Source organism: Schistocerca piceifrons, chromosome 4 (assembly GCF_021461385.2).
Source record: "Schistocerca piceifrons isolate TAMUIC-IGC-003096 chromosome 4, iqSchPice1.1, whole genome shotgun sequence".
NCBI lineage: Eukaryota > Metazoa > Arthropoda > Insecta > Orthoptera > Acrididae > Schistocerca > Schistocerca piceifrons.
In genome coordinates this window covers 754676425-754691699 of record NC_060141.1, presented here as the reverse complement: position 1 = coordinate 754691699, position 15275 = coordinate 754676425, and the positions used below count along the sequence as shown (strand labels likewise).

Here is a 15275-nt window from a genome sequence, read left to right as displayed (position 1 = left end):
ACAAATTAACATAATTAGGCCAGAATTTGGACATAACGCAAGATAGGGAAAGCAAATGAGAAGTTGGGAGATAAGTTCCTAAGAGACAAAGAAGAAAATGGACAGCAAAAGAGAGGAAAAAACTGAGTAGATGGAGTATTTGGAGAAAGCGTATAGCTAACATAGCTAACCTGGTGACATGAACGTGTCTCTTAGCTGTCCTTTACGAAAGAAAGAGAAGATAGCCATCGAGAAGCATGGTAGAGCAAGACCACAGAAATGATGGAAACCAATTCTGAGATGAAGGCGCAACAGCTGTAACTAGACTAATCGTTGATATTCGTGTTGATGGTGATCATGAAGCTCTTAAAAGAAGAAAGAATACTCCGTGTGGAAAGGCAACAGTTGCCGAGTATATTGATATCAGTTTTTTTGGAGGCACTGTCTTTTCGTTAGCATGAAGTCAGAAGTTACTTCCACGTGCAGGCTGACAGTTTCGACACTAGTGAACGACTGACGGTATTACCCTGGAGACGAACCGCTGGCTGGTGCACAAGTAGGTCCTCCGCTGTGAGCGCCGTTTGTGTGCGGGCACCGCAGGGAAGCAGGAAGTTGGCTCACTTTGCCGGCAAGCCGCCCCTGTCTGTCTGGAGCCGCGGCCCGTAATTAAGAAGACGGGGCGCGCTTTGAAGAAGCATTCCTTTGTGCGGCGTGCCCTCCCGTGGAACCTCCGACCTCCCGCGGCCCGCTGCTGTTTTCTGCAGAGTTGGCACAGAGCAGATGGCCATTTTCACCTCCACTTCGTCACTTCCGTAATTACGCACGCTACGCTTTCTATTTAAAGCAGCGCTCCGCCTACAGAACTGGCAATACACGACGGAACAATGTCTACGTTTGTTGATGAACTTCCATTTGCCGTTACGTGGTGAGATACAATTACTTTTGCATCTACATACATACTCCACAATCCACCATACGGTACGTGGCGGAGGGTACGTCGTACCACAACTAGCATCTTCTCTCCCTGTTCCACTCCCAAACAGAACGAGGGAAAAATGACTGCCTATATACCTCTGTACGACCCCTAATCACTCTTATCTTTGTGGTCTTTCCGCGAAATATAAGTTGGCGGCAGTAAAATTGTGCTGCAGTCAGCCTCAAATGCTGGTTCTCTAAATTTTCTCAGTAGCGATTCTCGAATAGAACGCCTCCTTTCCTCCAGAGACTCCCACCCGAGTTCCTGAAGCATTTCCGTAACACTCGCGTGATGATCAAACCTACCAGTAACAAATCTAGCACCCCGCCTCTGAATTGCTTCTATGTCCTCCCTCAATCCGACCTGATGGGGATCCCAAACGCTCAAGCAGTACACAAGAATATGTCGTATTAGTGTTTTATAAGCGATTTCCATTACAGATGAACCACATCTTCCCAAAATTCTACCAATGAACCCAAGACGACTATCCGCCTTCCCCACAACTGCCATTACATGCTTCTCCCACTTCATATCGCTCTGCAATGTTACGCCCAAATATTTAATCGACGTGACTGTGTCAAGCGCTACACTACTAATGGAGTATTCAAACTTTACGGGCTTCTTTTTCCTATTCATCTACACTAATTTACATTTATCTATATTTAGAGGCAGCTGCCGTTCTTTACACCAATCACAAATCCTGTCCAAGTCATCTTGTATCCTCCTACAGTCACTCAACGACGACACCTTCCCGTACATCACAGCATCGCCAGCAAACAGCCGCACATTCCTATCCACCCTATCCAAAAGATCATTTATGTAGATAGAAAACAACAGCGGACCTACCACACTTCCCTGGGGCACTCCAGATGATACCCTCAGCTCCGACGAACACTCACCATCGGGAACAACGTACTGGGTTCTATTACTGAAGAAGTCTTCGAGCCACTCACATATTTGGGAACCAATCCCATATGCTCGTACCTTAGTTAGAAGTCTGCAGTGGGGCACCGAGTCAAACGCTTTCCGGAAGTCAAGGAATATGGCATCTGTCTGATACCCTTCACCCATGGTTCGCAGGATATCATGTGAAAAAAGGGCGAGCTGCGTTTCGCAGGAGCGATGCTTACTAAAGCCGTGCTAATGCAATGGACGGCAACTTCTCTGTCTCAAGGAAATTCATTATATTCGAACTGAGAATATGTTCGAGAATCCTACAGCAAACCGATGTTAAGGATATTGGTCTGTAATTTTGAGGATCGGTCCTTCTACCCTTCTTATATACAGGCGTCACCTGCGCTTTTCTCCAGTCGCTCGGGACTTAACGTTGGGCAAGAGATTCGCGATAAATGCAAGCTAAGTAAGGAGCCAATGCAGTACTCTCTGTAAAACCGAATTGGAATCCAATCAGGACCTGCCGATTTATTTATTTTCAACCCATTCAGCTGCTTCACTTCGCAGTGTTTCCCTGTGGCATTCAGGAGGTGCCACAGCCAAAATAAAACTGCCCTGCAAAATATTTCGTGCACTTTAATCCTTTGACGACCAACGTGTCGTACGTGTCCCACGATAGGCTTTCAGAGAACCAATTGGAATTCGTTGCTTCTCATTGCTGCGTATCAGTGTCTCACTGGTAAACGGAACCCTACTAATTGTCTGCAGAATTGTTACAGTTACAAATTGCACCTGTATGTTGTGGTGTCCTCAGGTTTCACCGTATCGTCACATAGAATTAGTCCGCACATGCAGATATTTTTTTTTTTTTTTTTTTGCCCTCTACAGCTCCATCTAGTACCATGGAAGTCATTCCCTCATGTCTTAACAGATGTCCTATCATCCTGTCCCTTCTCCTTATCAGTGTTTTTCACATATTCCTTTCCTCTCCGATTCTGCGTAGAACCTCCTCATTCCTTACCTTATCAGTCCACCTAATTTTCAACATTCGTCTATAGCACCACATCTCAAATGCTTCGATTCTCTACTGTTCCGGTTTTCCCACAGTCCATGTTTCACTACCATACAATGCTGTACTCCAGACGTACATCCTCAGAAATTTCTTCCTCAAATTAAGGCCGGTATTTGATATTAGTAGATTTCTCTTGGCCAGAAATGCCTTTTTGGCCATAGCGAGTCTGCTTTTGATGTCCTCCTTGCTCCGTCCGTCATTGGTTATTTTCTGCCTAGGTAGCAGAATTCCTTAACTTCATTGACTTCGTGACCATCAATCCTGACGTTAAGTTTCTCGCTGTTCTCATTTCTACTACTTCTTATTACCTTCGTCTTTCTCCGATTTACTCTCAAACCACACTGTGTACTCATTAGACTGTTCATTCCTTTCAGCAGATCATTTAATTCTTCTTCACTTTCACTCAGGATAGCAATGTCATCAGCGAATCGTATCATTGATATTCTTTCACCTTGTATTTTAATTCCACTCCTGAACCTTTCTTTTATTTCCATCATTGCTTCCTCGATGTACAGATTGAAGAGTAGGGGCGAAAGGCTACAGCCTTGTCTTACACCCTTCTTAATACGAGCACTTCGTTCTTGATCGTCCACTCTTATTATTCCCTCTTGGTTGTTGTACATATTGTATATGACCCGTCTCTCCCTATAGCTTACCCCCACTTTTTTCAGAATCTCGAACAGCTTGCACCATTTTATATTGTCGAACGCTTTTTCCAGGTCGACAAATCCTATGAAAGTGTCTTGATTTTTCTTTAGCCTTGCTTCCATTATTAGCCGTAACGTCAGAATTGCCTCTCTCGTCCCTTTACTTTTCCTAAAGCCAAACTGATCGTCAGCTAGCGCATTCTCAATTTTCTTTTCCATTCTTCTGTATATTATTCTTGTAAGCAGCTTCGATCCATGAGCTGTTAAGCTGATTGTGCGATAATTCTCGCACTTGTCAGCTCTTGCCGTCTTCGGAATTGTGTGGATGATGCTTTTCCGAAAGTCAGATGGTATATCGCCAGACTCATATATTCTACACACCAACGTGAATAGTCGTTTTGTTGCCACTTCCCCCAATGATTTTAGAAATTCTGATGGAATGTTATCTATCCCTTCTGCCTTATTTGATCGTAAGTCCTCCAAGGCTCTTTTAAATTCCGATTCTAATACTGGATCCCCTATTTCTTCTAAATCGATTCCTGTTTCTTCTTCTATCACATCAGACAAATCTTTACCCTCATAGAGGCTTTCAGTGTATTCTTTCCACCTATCTGCTCTCTCCTCTGCATTTAACAGTGGAATTCCCGTTGCACTCTTAATGTTACCACCGTTGCTTTTAATGTCACCAAAGGTTGTTTTGACTTTCCTGTATGCTGAGTCTGTCCTTCCGACAATCATATCTTTTTCGATGTCTTCACATTTTTCCTGCAGCCATTTCGTCTTAGCTTCCCTGCACTTCCTATTTATTTCATTCCTCAGCGACTTGTATTTCTGTATTCCTGATTTTCCCGGAACATGTATGTACTTCCTCCTTTCATCAATCAACTGAAGTACACTCCTGGAAATTGAAATAAGAACACCGTGAATTCATTGTCCCAGGAAGGGGAAACTTTATTGACACATTCCTGGGGTCAGATACATCACATGATCACACTGACAGAACCACAGGCACATAGACACAGGCAACAGAGCATGCACAATGTCAGCACTAGTACAGTGTATATCCACCTTTCGCAGCAATGCAGGCTGCTATTCTCCCATGGAGACGATCGTAGAGATGCTGGATGTAGTCCTGTGGAACGGCTTGCCATGCCATTTCCACCTGGCGCCTCAGTTGGACCAGCGTTCGTGCTGGACGTGCAGACCGCGTGAGACGACGCTTCATCCAGTCCCAAACATGCTCAATGGGGGACAGATCCGGAGATCTTGCTGGCCAGGGTAGTTGACTTACACCTTCTAGAGCACGTTGGGTGGCACGAGATACATGCGGACGTGCATTGTCCTGTTGGAACAGCAAGTTCCCTTGCCGGTCTAGGAATGGTAGAACGATGGGTTCGATGACGGTTTGGATGTACCGTGCACTATTCAGTGTCCCCTCGACGATCACCAGTGGTGTACGGCCAGTGTAGGAGATCGCTCCCCACACCATGATGCCGGGTGTTGGCCCTGTGTGCCTCGGTCGTATGCAGTCCTGATTGTGGCGCTCACCTGCACGGCGCCAAACACGCATACGACCATCATTGGCACCAAGGCAGAAGCGACTCTCATCGCTGAAGACGACACGTCTCCATTCGTCCCTCCATTCACGCCTGTCGCAACACCACTGGAGGCGGGCTGCACGATGTTGGGGCGTGAGCGGAAGACGGCCTAACGGTGTGCGGGACCGTAGCCCAGCTTCATGGAGACGGTTGCGAATGGTCCTCGCCGATACCCCAGGAGCAACAGTGTCCCTAATTTGCTGGGAAGTGGCGGTGCGGTCCCCTACGGCACTGCGTAGGATCCTACGGTCTTGGCGTGCATCCGTGCGTCGCTGCGGTCCGGTCCCAGGTCGACGGGCACGTGCACCTTCCGCCGACCACTGGCGACAACATCGATGTACTGTGGAGACCTCACGCCCCACGTGTTGAGCAATTCGGCGGTACGTCCACCCGGCCTCCCGCATGCCCACTATACGCCCTCGCTCAAAGTCCGTCAACTGCACATACGGTTCACGTCCACGCTGTCGCGGCGTGCTACCAGTGTTAAAGACTGCGATGGAGCTCCGTATGCCACGGCAAACTGGCTGACACTGACGGCGGCGGTGCACAAATGCTGCGCAGCTAGCGCCATTCGACGGCCAACACCGCGGTTCCTGGTGTGTCCGCTGTGCCGTGCGTGTGATCATTGCTTGTACAGCCCTCTCGCAGTGTCCGGAGCAAGTATGGTGGGTCTGACACACCGGTGTCAATGTGTTCTTTTTTCCATTTCCAGGAGTGTATTTCTTCTGTACTCATGGTTTCTTCGCAGCTACCTTCTTTGTACCTATGTTTTCCTTCCCAACTTCTGTGATGGCCCTTTTTAGAGATGTCCATTCCTCTTCAACTGTACTGCCTACTGCGCTATTCCTTATTGCTGTATCTATAGCGTTAGCGAACATCAAACGTATCTCGTCATTCCTTAGTACTTCCGTATCCCACTTCTTTGCGTATTGATTCTTCCTGACTAATGTCTTGAACTTCAGCCTACTCTTCACCACCTCTATATTGTGATCTGAGTCTATATCTGCTCCTGGGTACGTTTTACAATCCAGTATCTGATTTCGGAACCTCTGTCTGACCATGATGTAATCTAATTGAAATCTTCCCGTATCTCCCGGCCTTTTCCATGTATACCTCCTCCTCTTGTCATTCTTGAACAGGGTATTCGCTATTACTAGCTGAAACTTGTTACAGAACTCAACTAGTTTTTCTCGTCTTTCGTTCCTTGTGCCAAGCCCATATTCTCCTGTAATCTTTTCTTCTACTCCTTCCCCTACAACTGCATTCCAGTCGCCCATGACAGATTTTCGTCCCCCTTTACATACTGCATTACCCTTTCAATATCCTCATACACTTTCTCTATCTGTTCATCTTCAGCTTGCGACGTCGGCATGTGTACCTGAACTATCGTTGTCGGTGTTGGTCTGCTGTCGATTCTGATTAGAACAACCCGGTCACTGAACTGTTCACAGGAACACACCCTCTGCCCTACCTTCCTATTCATAACGAATTCTACACCTCTTATACCATTTCCTGCTGCTGTTGATATTACCCGATACTCATCTGACAATAAATCCTTGTCATCCTTCCACTTCACTTCACTGACCCCTACTATATCTAGAGTGAGCCTTTGCATTTCCCTTGTCAGATTTTCTAGTTTCCCTACCACGTTCAAGCTTCTGACATTTGACGCCCCGACTCGTAGAACGTTATCCTTTCGTTGATTATTCAATCTTTTTCTCATGGTAACCTCCCCGTTGGCAGTCCCCTCCCGGAGATCCGAATGGGGGACTATTCTGGAATCTTTTGCCAATGGAGAGATCATCATGACACTTCAATTACAGGCCACATGTCCTGTGGATACACGTTACGTGTCTTTAATGCAGTGGTTTCCATTGCCTTCTGAATCCTCATGTCGTTGATCATTGCTGATTCTTCCGCCTTTAGGGGCAATTTCCCACCCCTAGGACAAGAGATTGCCCTGAACCTCTATCCACTCCTCCGCCCTCTTTGACAAGGCCGTTGGCAGAATGAGGCTGACTTCTTATGCCGGAAGTCTTCGGCCGCCAATGCTGATTATTTATCAAAATTTAGGCAGTGGCGGGGATCGAACCCGGGACCGAAGACGTTTGTGATTATGAATCAAAGACGCTACCCCCAGACCACGGGTATAGTCTGCAGATAGGCAAACCAATTGCCAGATCCGCAAAGCAGGCTATCTTCGCACCTTCCCGGACACATCGCGTGAGTGACTCGAGTCGTCGAATTGACGCTGCCACATCACGAACGAAGCTCTAATTGAGCACCTGCAATGTGAGTTACAAACTTGGAGAGATGGTTTATCCACTGATGTGTGTCGGTTTTCAGTATGTCTTGCAGTATCTGTGAAGTCGTCGTCTGACACACTGGAGATACTATAGCCAACCGCTTTGGAAAACGAAACGACGGGGGGAAGTATTCTTTTCATATTGTTACTTCTGAAATTAATTAAAATAACCACACATTAATGTTTTCGAAACAAAATTGGCAGTCAAAGAGTTCAGGTAGGCAACAAGCCTTACTCCATCCCCACCGCGGGCAGCTTACACTATCCTCACTGCGGGCAGATGATCTAAGGTGGGTTACCTATCTTAAGGTACATGAAGTATTTTGCAGGGCAGTTTCCTTTTGTCCACCCTTCACTACCGTAGCGATAACTTCACATACGGAAGCAGTGTATATCGTAGTATAATAGAAATTATTTTGATCACGAAGACTCAGTCGCATTTATGTAATTCTGCTGGGCATGCTCCAGTAAAACAAATTTACTGTGGGAACCAAACTAAAGCAAACACCAGTCACAGGCTAGATCCTTGGCGTCGCTGCTGCCTATAAGACAGTACAAGGACCGATGTGGGATCGTGGGACATTCAATGAACATGTGACCAGTCTCTCCAGCAGATGACTCGTGATAATGCTGATGCTTTTTTATTGACACAGCTGTTCATTTGGCCTCATAAGGGCTCAGTGGAGCCCGTTCCACATTCCAACCTTGAAAAATGTCAGCAACTACAGGGACCGAGCGAGGTGGTGAAGTGGTTAGCACACTGGACTGGAATTCGGGAGGAAGGCGCTTCAAACCCGCGTCCGGCCACATTGATTTTGGTTTTCCGTGATTTCCATAAATCGCTTCCGGCAAAGTCCGGGACTTTTCCTTTGATAGGGCACGGTCGACTTCCTACCTCATCCTTCACTAATCCGATGGCAACGATGACCTCGCTGTTTGGTCCCCTCCCTCAGATCAACCAACCAATCCCTCCTGTGCCAACCTCTTCGTACCAGAGTAGAGAGAATACGTACCGGGAATTCAACCCTGGTGCTTTTGTATCAAAGGCGGGGAAGCTAAACACTCGGTTACATTTTTGAATATATTTTCGAGTACTTTATTAGTGATTCATATTTTCCAAATTCGTAGCACTTAATCTTCTTCTTTATCTGATACTCCAACAACTGAACTAGTCTTCCTCAGGTTCTTGTTCTTGACAAAGTCTGAATGACCACTTGCAAAGTGAGACTCCAGTGAGTAATCTGCGTCTTTTGGAGATTCCACCTTAACAATTAAGCTCAGAAGATTGACAACCTGCTTGCGAACACGTACATGTCACTGCCTATCAGAACTTTTGCGTGATTTATTGATTTAGCAATAACTAATACGAAAACCTGCATCCGTAAACTTCTCTCTAAGAAGTCTTCAACGTTCTAACACGAAACATTAGCTTGATACGATCTTCATCCAGTTCTCCAATTCGTACCAAAGTTCTCTACAATGCATTACCTTCAAATAAGCCACGATGATCTTCCTCCTCCAGCGTCAGCATTCTCTAGCAGCCTTCGTAATTTGGTCAATGTGTACTTCAAACACCAAACTTTTCGCAGCGTAAGCCATATTCACCAACGATCTTTAATTCTTGGTCAAGACGATCCTATTCATACGCATGCCTCGCTATGACACAGGTCTTCCTAAAGACCGGGGATACGCGCCCGTTAATTAAGCAGGCACTAGCCTACGGCAGCTTGAGACATAAAAACTAAATACAGCTTCGGACGATCACCCACCTGCTCACTTGAACGCTACAGAGGCGGTCCACTAATATTCAGCACTGGGCGATGATCCGTTAACAGAGATCCAAATGTGACACATTTCCCTATCCCTTCATACTCCACTAGCATCATCATAATTAATACTCCTGGTATCATGTATAGTTTCTTTTCCATATTCTTCTCATGAACCGCCGCTATCATTTTTCACCTCTACTCCTCCTTCCTGAACTAAGTGAATTGTTCCTGGTACGATGCGTTGGAGTCTGCATATTCATCTACATTCATACTCTCCGAGCCAGTAGGAAGTGCATGACGGAGGGTATTTTATAATGTATTAGTTCTTAGGGCTTCTTCCCTTTCCATTCTCATATGGAGCCCGGAAGGAATGATTGCTTACACACCTCTGTGCACTCTGTAGTAAGTCCAGCCTTACTGATTCTTATGGGAGCGATACGTATATGGTTTTAAATTCCAAGAAAATGGTTCAAATGGCTCTGTGCCATCAGTCCCCTAGAACGTAGATCTACTTAACCCTAACTAACCTAAGAACATCACACACTTCCACGCCCGAGGCAGGATTCGAACCTGCGACCTTAGCGGTCGCTCGGTTCCAGGCTGAAGGGCTTAGAACCGCTCGGCCACACCGGCTGGCAAATTCCAAGAAACTTGGTCCTTTAAAATTTCTAAGAGCCTCTTGACCGGATAGTTTGCATTCAGCGGAATTTGACATTTCAGTTTCTTCAGTATCTCCGTGACGCTCTCCCATGGATCAAACAAAACTGTGACCATTCCTGCTGTCCTTCTTCATACACGTTCAATATCTCCTTTCGTCCTATGTGGTACAGGACTCACACGCTTCCGCATTATTCTAGGACGGGTCTCACAAGTACTCTTCTTTTTACACTCAGTGCATTTTCCCAGTATCCTACCGATAATCCAAATTCTGCCACATGCTTTATCTATGACGGAGCCTATCTGATAGCCCAGTTCACATCCCGACAAACTGTTACAACCAGGCACTTGTATGAGTTAACCGATTCCAGCTGTGAGTCATTGATATGTACCTCACCTAGGTTTTAAAATGTTTGCTTTTCCTTTCGTGCATTTGTTCGCGTTAGAAGGGAACCTTCATCTTGTACAGTAAAGTAAATACAGTACTTTATAACTCGTCCTGTATTTCATGCTGTCATCCATCCCACAGATTCTCAACGGACAAACATCAACTTAACTCAAGAAAATAATGATTCTACCGACAAATATTTGACATTTATAGTGACCTTTTGGGACAGAGCCGAAGATGTTTTCTCTTCTAACGAGCATACAGCGTGCAGTAAAGCGTAAAGCATTCTACCACTAGAATAACCTTCGATATAATCAGAAACTTAGAGGAATATTACGTATTGTTGTTTTTTATTGTTTAGGCGATGTTGTGGTACAATGTCGATTGTTGTTGTTGTTGTGGTCTTCAGTCCTGAGACTGGTTTGATGCAGTTCTCCATGATACTCTATCCTGTGCAAGCTTCTTCATCTCCCAGTACCTACTGCAGCCTACATCCTTCTGAATCTGCTTAGTGTATTCATCTCTTTGTCTCCCTCTACGATTTTTACCCTCCACGCTGCCCTCCAGTACTAAATTGGTGATACCTTGATGCCTCAGAGCATGTCCTACCAACCGATCCCTTCTTCTTGTCAAGTTGTGCCACAAACTCCTCCCCAATTCTATTCAATACATCCTCATTAGTTATGTGATCTACTCATCTAATCTTTAGCATTCTTCTCTAGCACCACATTTCGAAATCTTCTATTCTCTTCTTGTCCAAACTATTTATCGTCCATGTTTCACTTCCGTACATGGCTACACTCCATACAATACTTTCAGAAACGACTTCCTGACACTTAAATCAATACTCGATGTTAACAAATTTCTCTTCTTCAGAAACGCTTTCCTTGCCATTGCCAGTCTACATTTTATATCCTCTCTACTTCGACCACCATCAGTTATTTTGCTCCCCAAATAGCAAAACCCGTTTACTACTTTAAGTGTCTCATTTCCTAATCTAATTCCCTCAGCATCACCCGAGTTAATTCGACTACATTCCATTATCCTCGTTTTGCTTTTGTTGATGTTTATCTTATACCCTCCTTTCAAGACACTATCCATTCCGTTCAACTGCTCTTCCAAGTCGTTTGCTGTCTCTGACAGAATTACAATGTCATCAACGAACCTCAAAGCTTTTATTTCTTCTCCATGGATTTTAATACCTACTCCGAATTTTTCTTTTCTTTTGTTTCCTTTACTGCTTGCTCAATGTCGATTACCTTTCTGAAATCGAAGAACACACACTTTCTTTACGCCTTTGCGCCTGAAGTTTGCCATACCGTGTGGAAAAAAAATGCAAGCTGAGTTTCACAAGAAAGTATTATCCTGAAAAATATTTGTGTGTAGTACAGTTCTCTATGGAAGTAAAACGTGCACGATAAACAGTAGTGACAAGAAGAAAATACAGGCTTTTGAAATATGGTGCTGCAGGAGTATACTTTGAATAATATCTGTAAGTTAAGCAACTTACGAAGAGATGCTCAGTCGAATCGGAGACATAAGAGCTTTATGGTACGACTTGACTAAACCAAGGGATACGTCGATAGACCATAGCCCGTTTTGTCAAAGAGTAGTTAATCCAGTAACGTAAGGAAGGGTGGGGAGGCGAGAGTGTAGATAGTGATAAAGCTTTCAATACAGTACGGAAGTTCAAATGCACGTAGGCTACATTAGTTACGTAGAAATGAAGAAAACTGCTCAGGCTGGACTTTCATGTAGAGCTGTATCACATTCTTATTGCGGACCATCACCACCGCCACAACAACAACAACAACAACAACACGTTAACATTTTTTGCGACCGACTGTTAGGCGAATTACTTGTAGATTAATTCCTGAAGGTCTCCTGTGAGTCAATGGCCCATAATATTAACGGAATTCCTAGAAATCTGAGATACTAAAAATTTTCTAGAATCTTCAACATATCTATAGATGCGTGAAATATATATCGTCGCTAAGACAAATTTGAATGTCATCCTCATCGTAGATGCGCATGTACTAATTTTAACAGACGACAAAAATATTGTGCTCTCATGCTTGAAACCTACGGGCTTTTACAGGAACATTTTTTTCCCCTCTACAATTAATATCGTTTTCCCGAACCAGTTAAAATTATTATATCATTCCGAATAATGACGAAAACAAAGACGTCATCCGTTTAGGTGTCGTGGAAAATACAATAGCCTTACCCGTAAGTAAATAATGCCCCCAAATTTCTTACATGAAAGGTCTTAAAGCTTTTTAAGTTAAACTTTATTAACATTCTATATCTTTATTCTTCACGTCTACATTTTTATTTCTCAGTTTCGTCACCTTTGTGACGAACACATTTGTCACAACAAGAGATCAGGTTGTTGATATCGTCGCTGTCGAATGTTTGACGTTATTGACGTAGCCACCTCACCTTTACATCGACAGCCTTAACACTACCTAAGGTGCTCTTTAAGTTTTGGGAAAAGACGAAAAATCGGATGGAAGTAAGTCGGGACCGATGGAGGATGGTCAGGTGTCAGATTGTTACAAATCTCGCAGCGCTCGTGTCTGCTCTGGCATTCTGATGCTGAAAGAGAGGGTGTTCAATGTGTGGTCGAATTGTAAACTCGATTACAGCGCTCTGTTCCTCACGCTTCCACATAGTTAAGTTACACAAGGCCATTTTTTCACGCTACAATTCGGAGCCATCTACAATAAGAGGGTTGAAACTTTCATCCGCAAAGTGGGAAAGTCAACCGAGTAATATGCATGACATTCGGAAGTAATTAGTTATGTGTACGTTCCCGTATTAAATTACATGTGAATATTTCATTGTATTTTATTTATTTATTAATTTGCTTCTGCTGTAGACTCAGGTTGGCATAAATACAAAGTGAACCATAACTCTAACTAAAATTATGAACAAAATGTCCTGTTTTGTTGACTGACTCTAATCTCGAATAATTTTAATTTAACTTATACTCTGAAATCCTAATACAATAACACTCACGGACATAAAGTTTGCTTTATAAGCTTCTGGATTGGTCAATGGCTTGATGGTAGAATGTTTTCTAATGTGTCATTTCATGAGCTCAGCAGCACCATGCCTAATTCCCGCGGCGTGTCCTAATTTCCACACGCTTCAGCAGCTGCAGATGTTCAGGAAGTTTGCGGCCTTAACTGCAAAAATTATTCTCCACAGTGAGCACCAGTGGTATATTAAAGCTGATGTTGTGTACGTAGATTCATGCACTGATGTCGTACGGGAAAATACGTTGAAACAAATGACGTCAGACACATGGCACATTTTTTAAGCAAATGGTTCATTAGGACCGTATAGGGCCTTAATTCATGGGAATGGATTATCTTACAATACATTACAGAACGTCGGGATTGACAATGAAATCTGCGCCATCCATCCACTGGCCCTAACCAGTGGTATGGTCTTCATTATGTTGCGCCCGTAACGTGAGGAACTGCACAAAAATGGTGCTGCGTTCCTCACTATACTCGTTAAATTGGTTGCTACGAGAGTTACGATTAGTTAATGTTACAAGCACGACTTAAAAATCAGATCGAAGGCTTTTTTACTGTACAAAAAATATTTCTGTTGCATAAAGGAAGACTATCATCCTGCTCAATTACGATCTTTGTCACTAACATGTCTTCAGAAGCGTAAGAAGTAGACACAAGATTTTAACTATCAGCTCGACTAAATACAGGTACGTCACTAATTTATTGTTTATTTCCTAGCACATGTCTTTTTCAGTCTTGATACACATTGATGTCGCTTCACCAAAGTGCTAGAGTACTCTTCTACGGGAACCAAAAAATGGCAGACCTCAGTGTCAAAATGGAATGTCCTCCAGTAAGTTGTTTTCTGAAGCGGAGGGAAACAATTTATTTGTCCGTCTTGGTCCCTTTTTTTCTATTTTTAAAACAATTATTCTACATATAATCTATGGACAAGTCCATATAAGAACTCACAAGACAGAGTGTAGCGGAATTTTAAATGTGATGTTGACGATTGCTGTGGTCTAAATGTGTTAATAGGTGTAGTCTTTTTAAAAAAATAAAATAAAAGCAATCAAGGAGGACACAATTACATGCATTAACGCCAATGCTTACGGACGGTTGGTTCAAATGGCTCTGAGTACTATGCGACTTAACTTCTGAGGTCATCAGTCGCCTAGAACGTAGAACAAATTAAACCTAACTAACCTAAGGACATCACACACATCCATGCCCGAAGCAGGATTCGAACCTGCTACCGTAGCGGTCGCTCGGTTCCAGACTGTAGCGCCTAGAACCGCACGGCCACTCCGGCCGGCGCTTACGGACGCTTAAAACAATTTTATGTAATTTATAGACATCAGCAGAAACGTTTCAGCTGTGACAAACTAGTCGGGACGGCTAAATAAGTGACCATGGTTGGCTAAAAAGAGCAGCAATAGTTCCGCTCCCAGCGAGAACGAAGTATAGAGCTATACTCTATTGTTATCAATGGACTGCGATTTTTTTTCTGGTCTATTGGCATGCTATGGTACTGTGGCGGCGGGATTTCGTCCTGTAGCAGGGCTTTATTTTCTGGAGGTGATGATTAAAACCAGACAGATGCTAAGGAAGTAAGTAAACTTTTTATTATTTCTAGTGAATCGCCATAACTGTCACAACATTAAAAATGTCCTTTCAACATGCATGCATGTTCAAAGGAACTTTGCAGAGTAATTAGAATTACACAGACGCTGCAATATAGAGACAGGACGATCACTGCCTTCATGGTAAAATGTTTGCAGCTGCCTATCTGCATCTACATATATACTCCGCTAGCCACCAAGCGGTGTGTGGCGTAGGGCAATACTCGCGCCAAACTCATATTCCCCCTCCCCCCCCTCCCCCCCCCCCCCCCCGCCCCTCTGTTCCAAACGGATCGCGAGAGGGAAAAACGAATGTCCGAACGCCTCAGTACGAGCTCTAAT

At 44.1% G+C, this 15275-nt stretch overlaps 1 pseudogene; it reads right to left on the bottom strand.

The window, feature by feature from the left end:
* Positions 1-8602: 8602 nt before the first annotated feature.
* LOC124796151 overlaps positions 8603-15275 on the bottom strand; it is a 186259-nt pseudogene continuing 179586 nt past the window's right edge.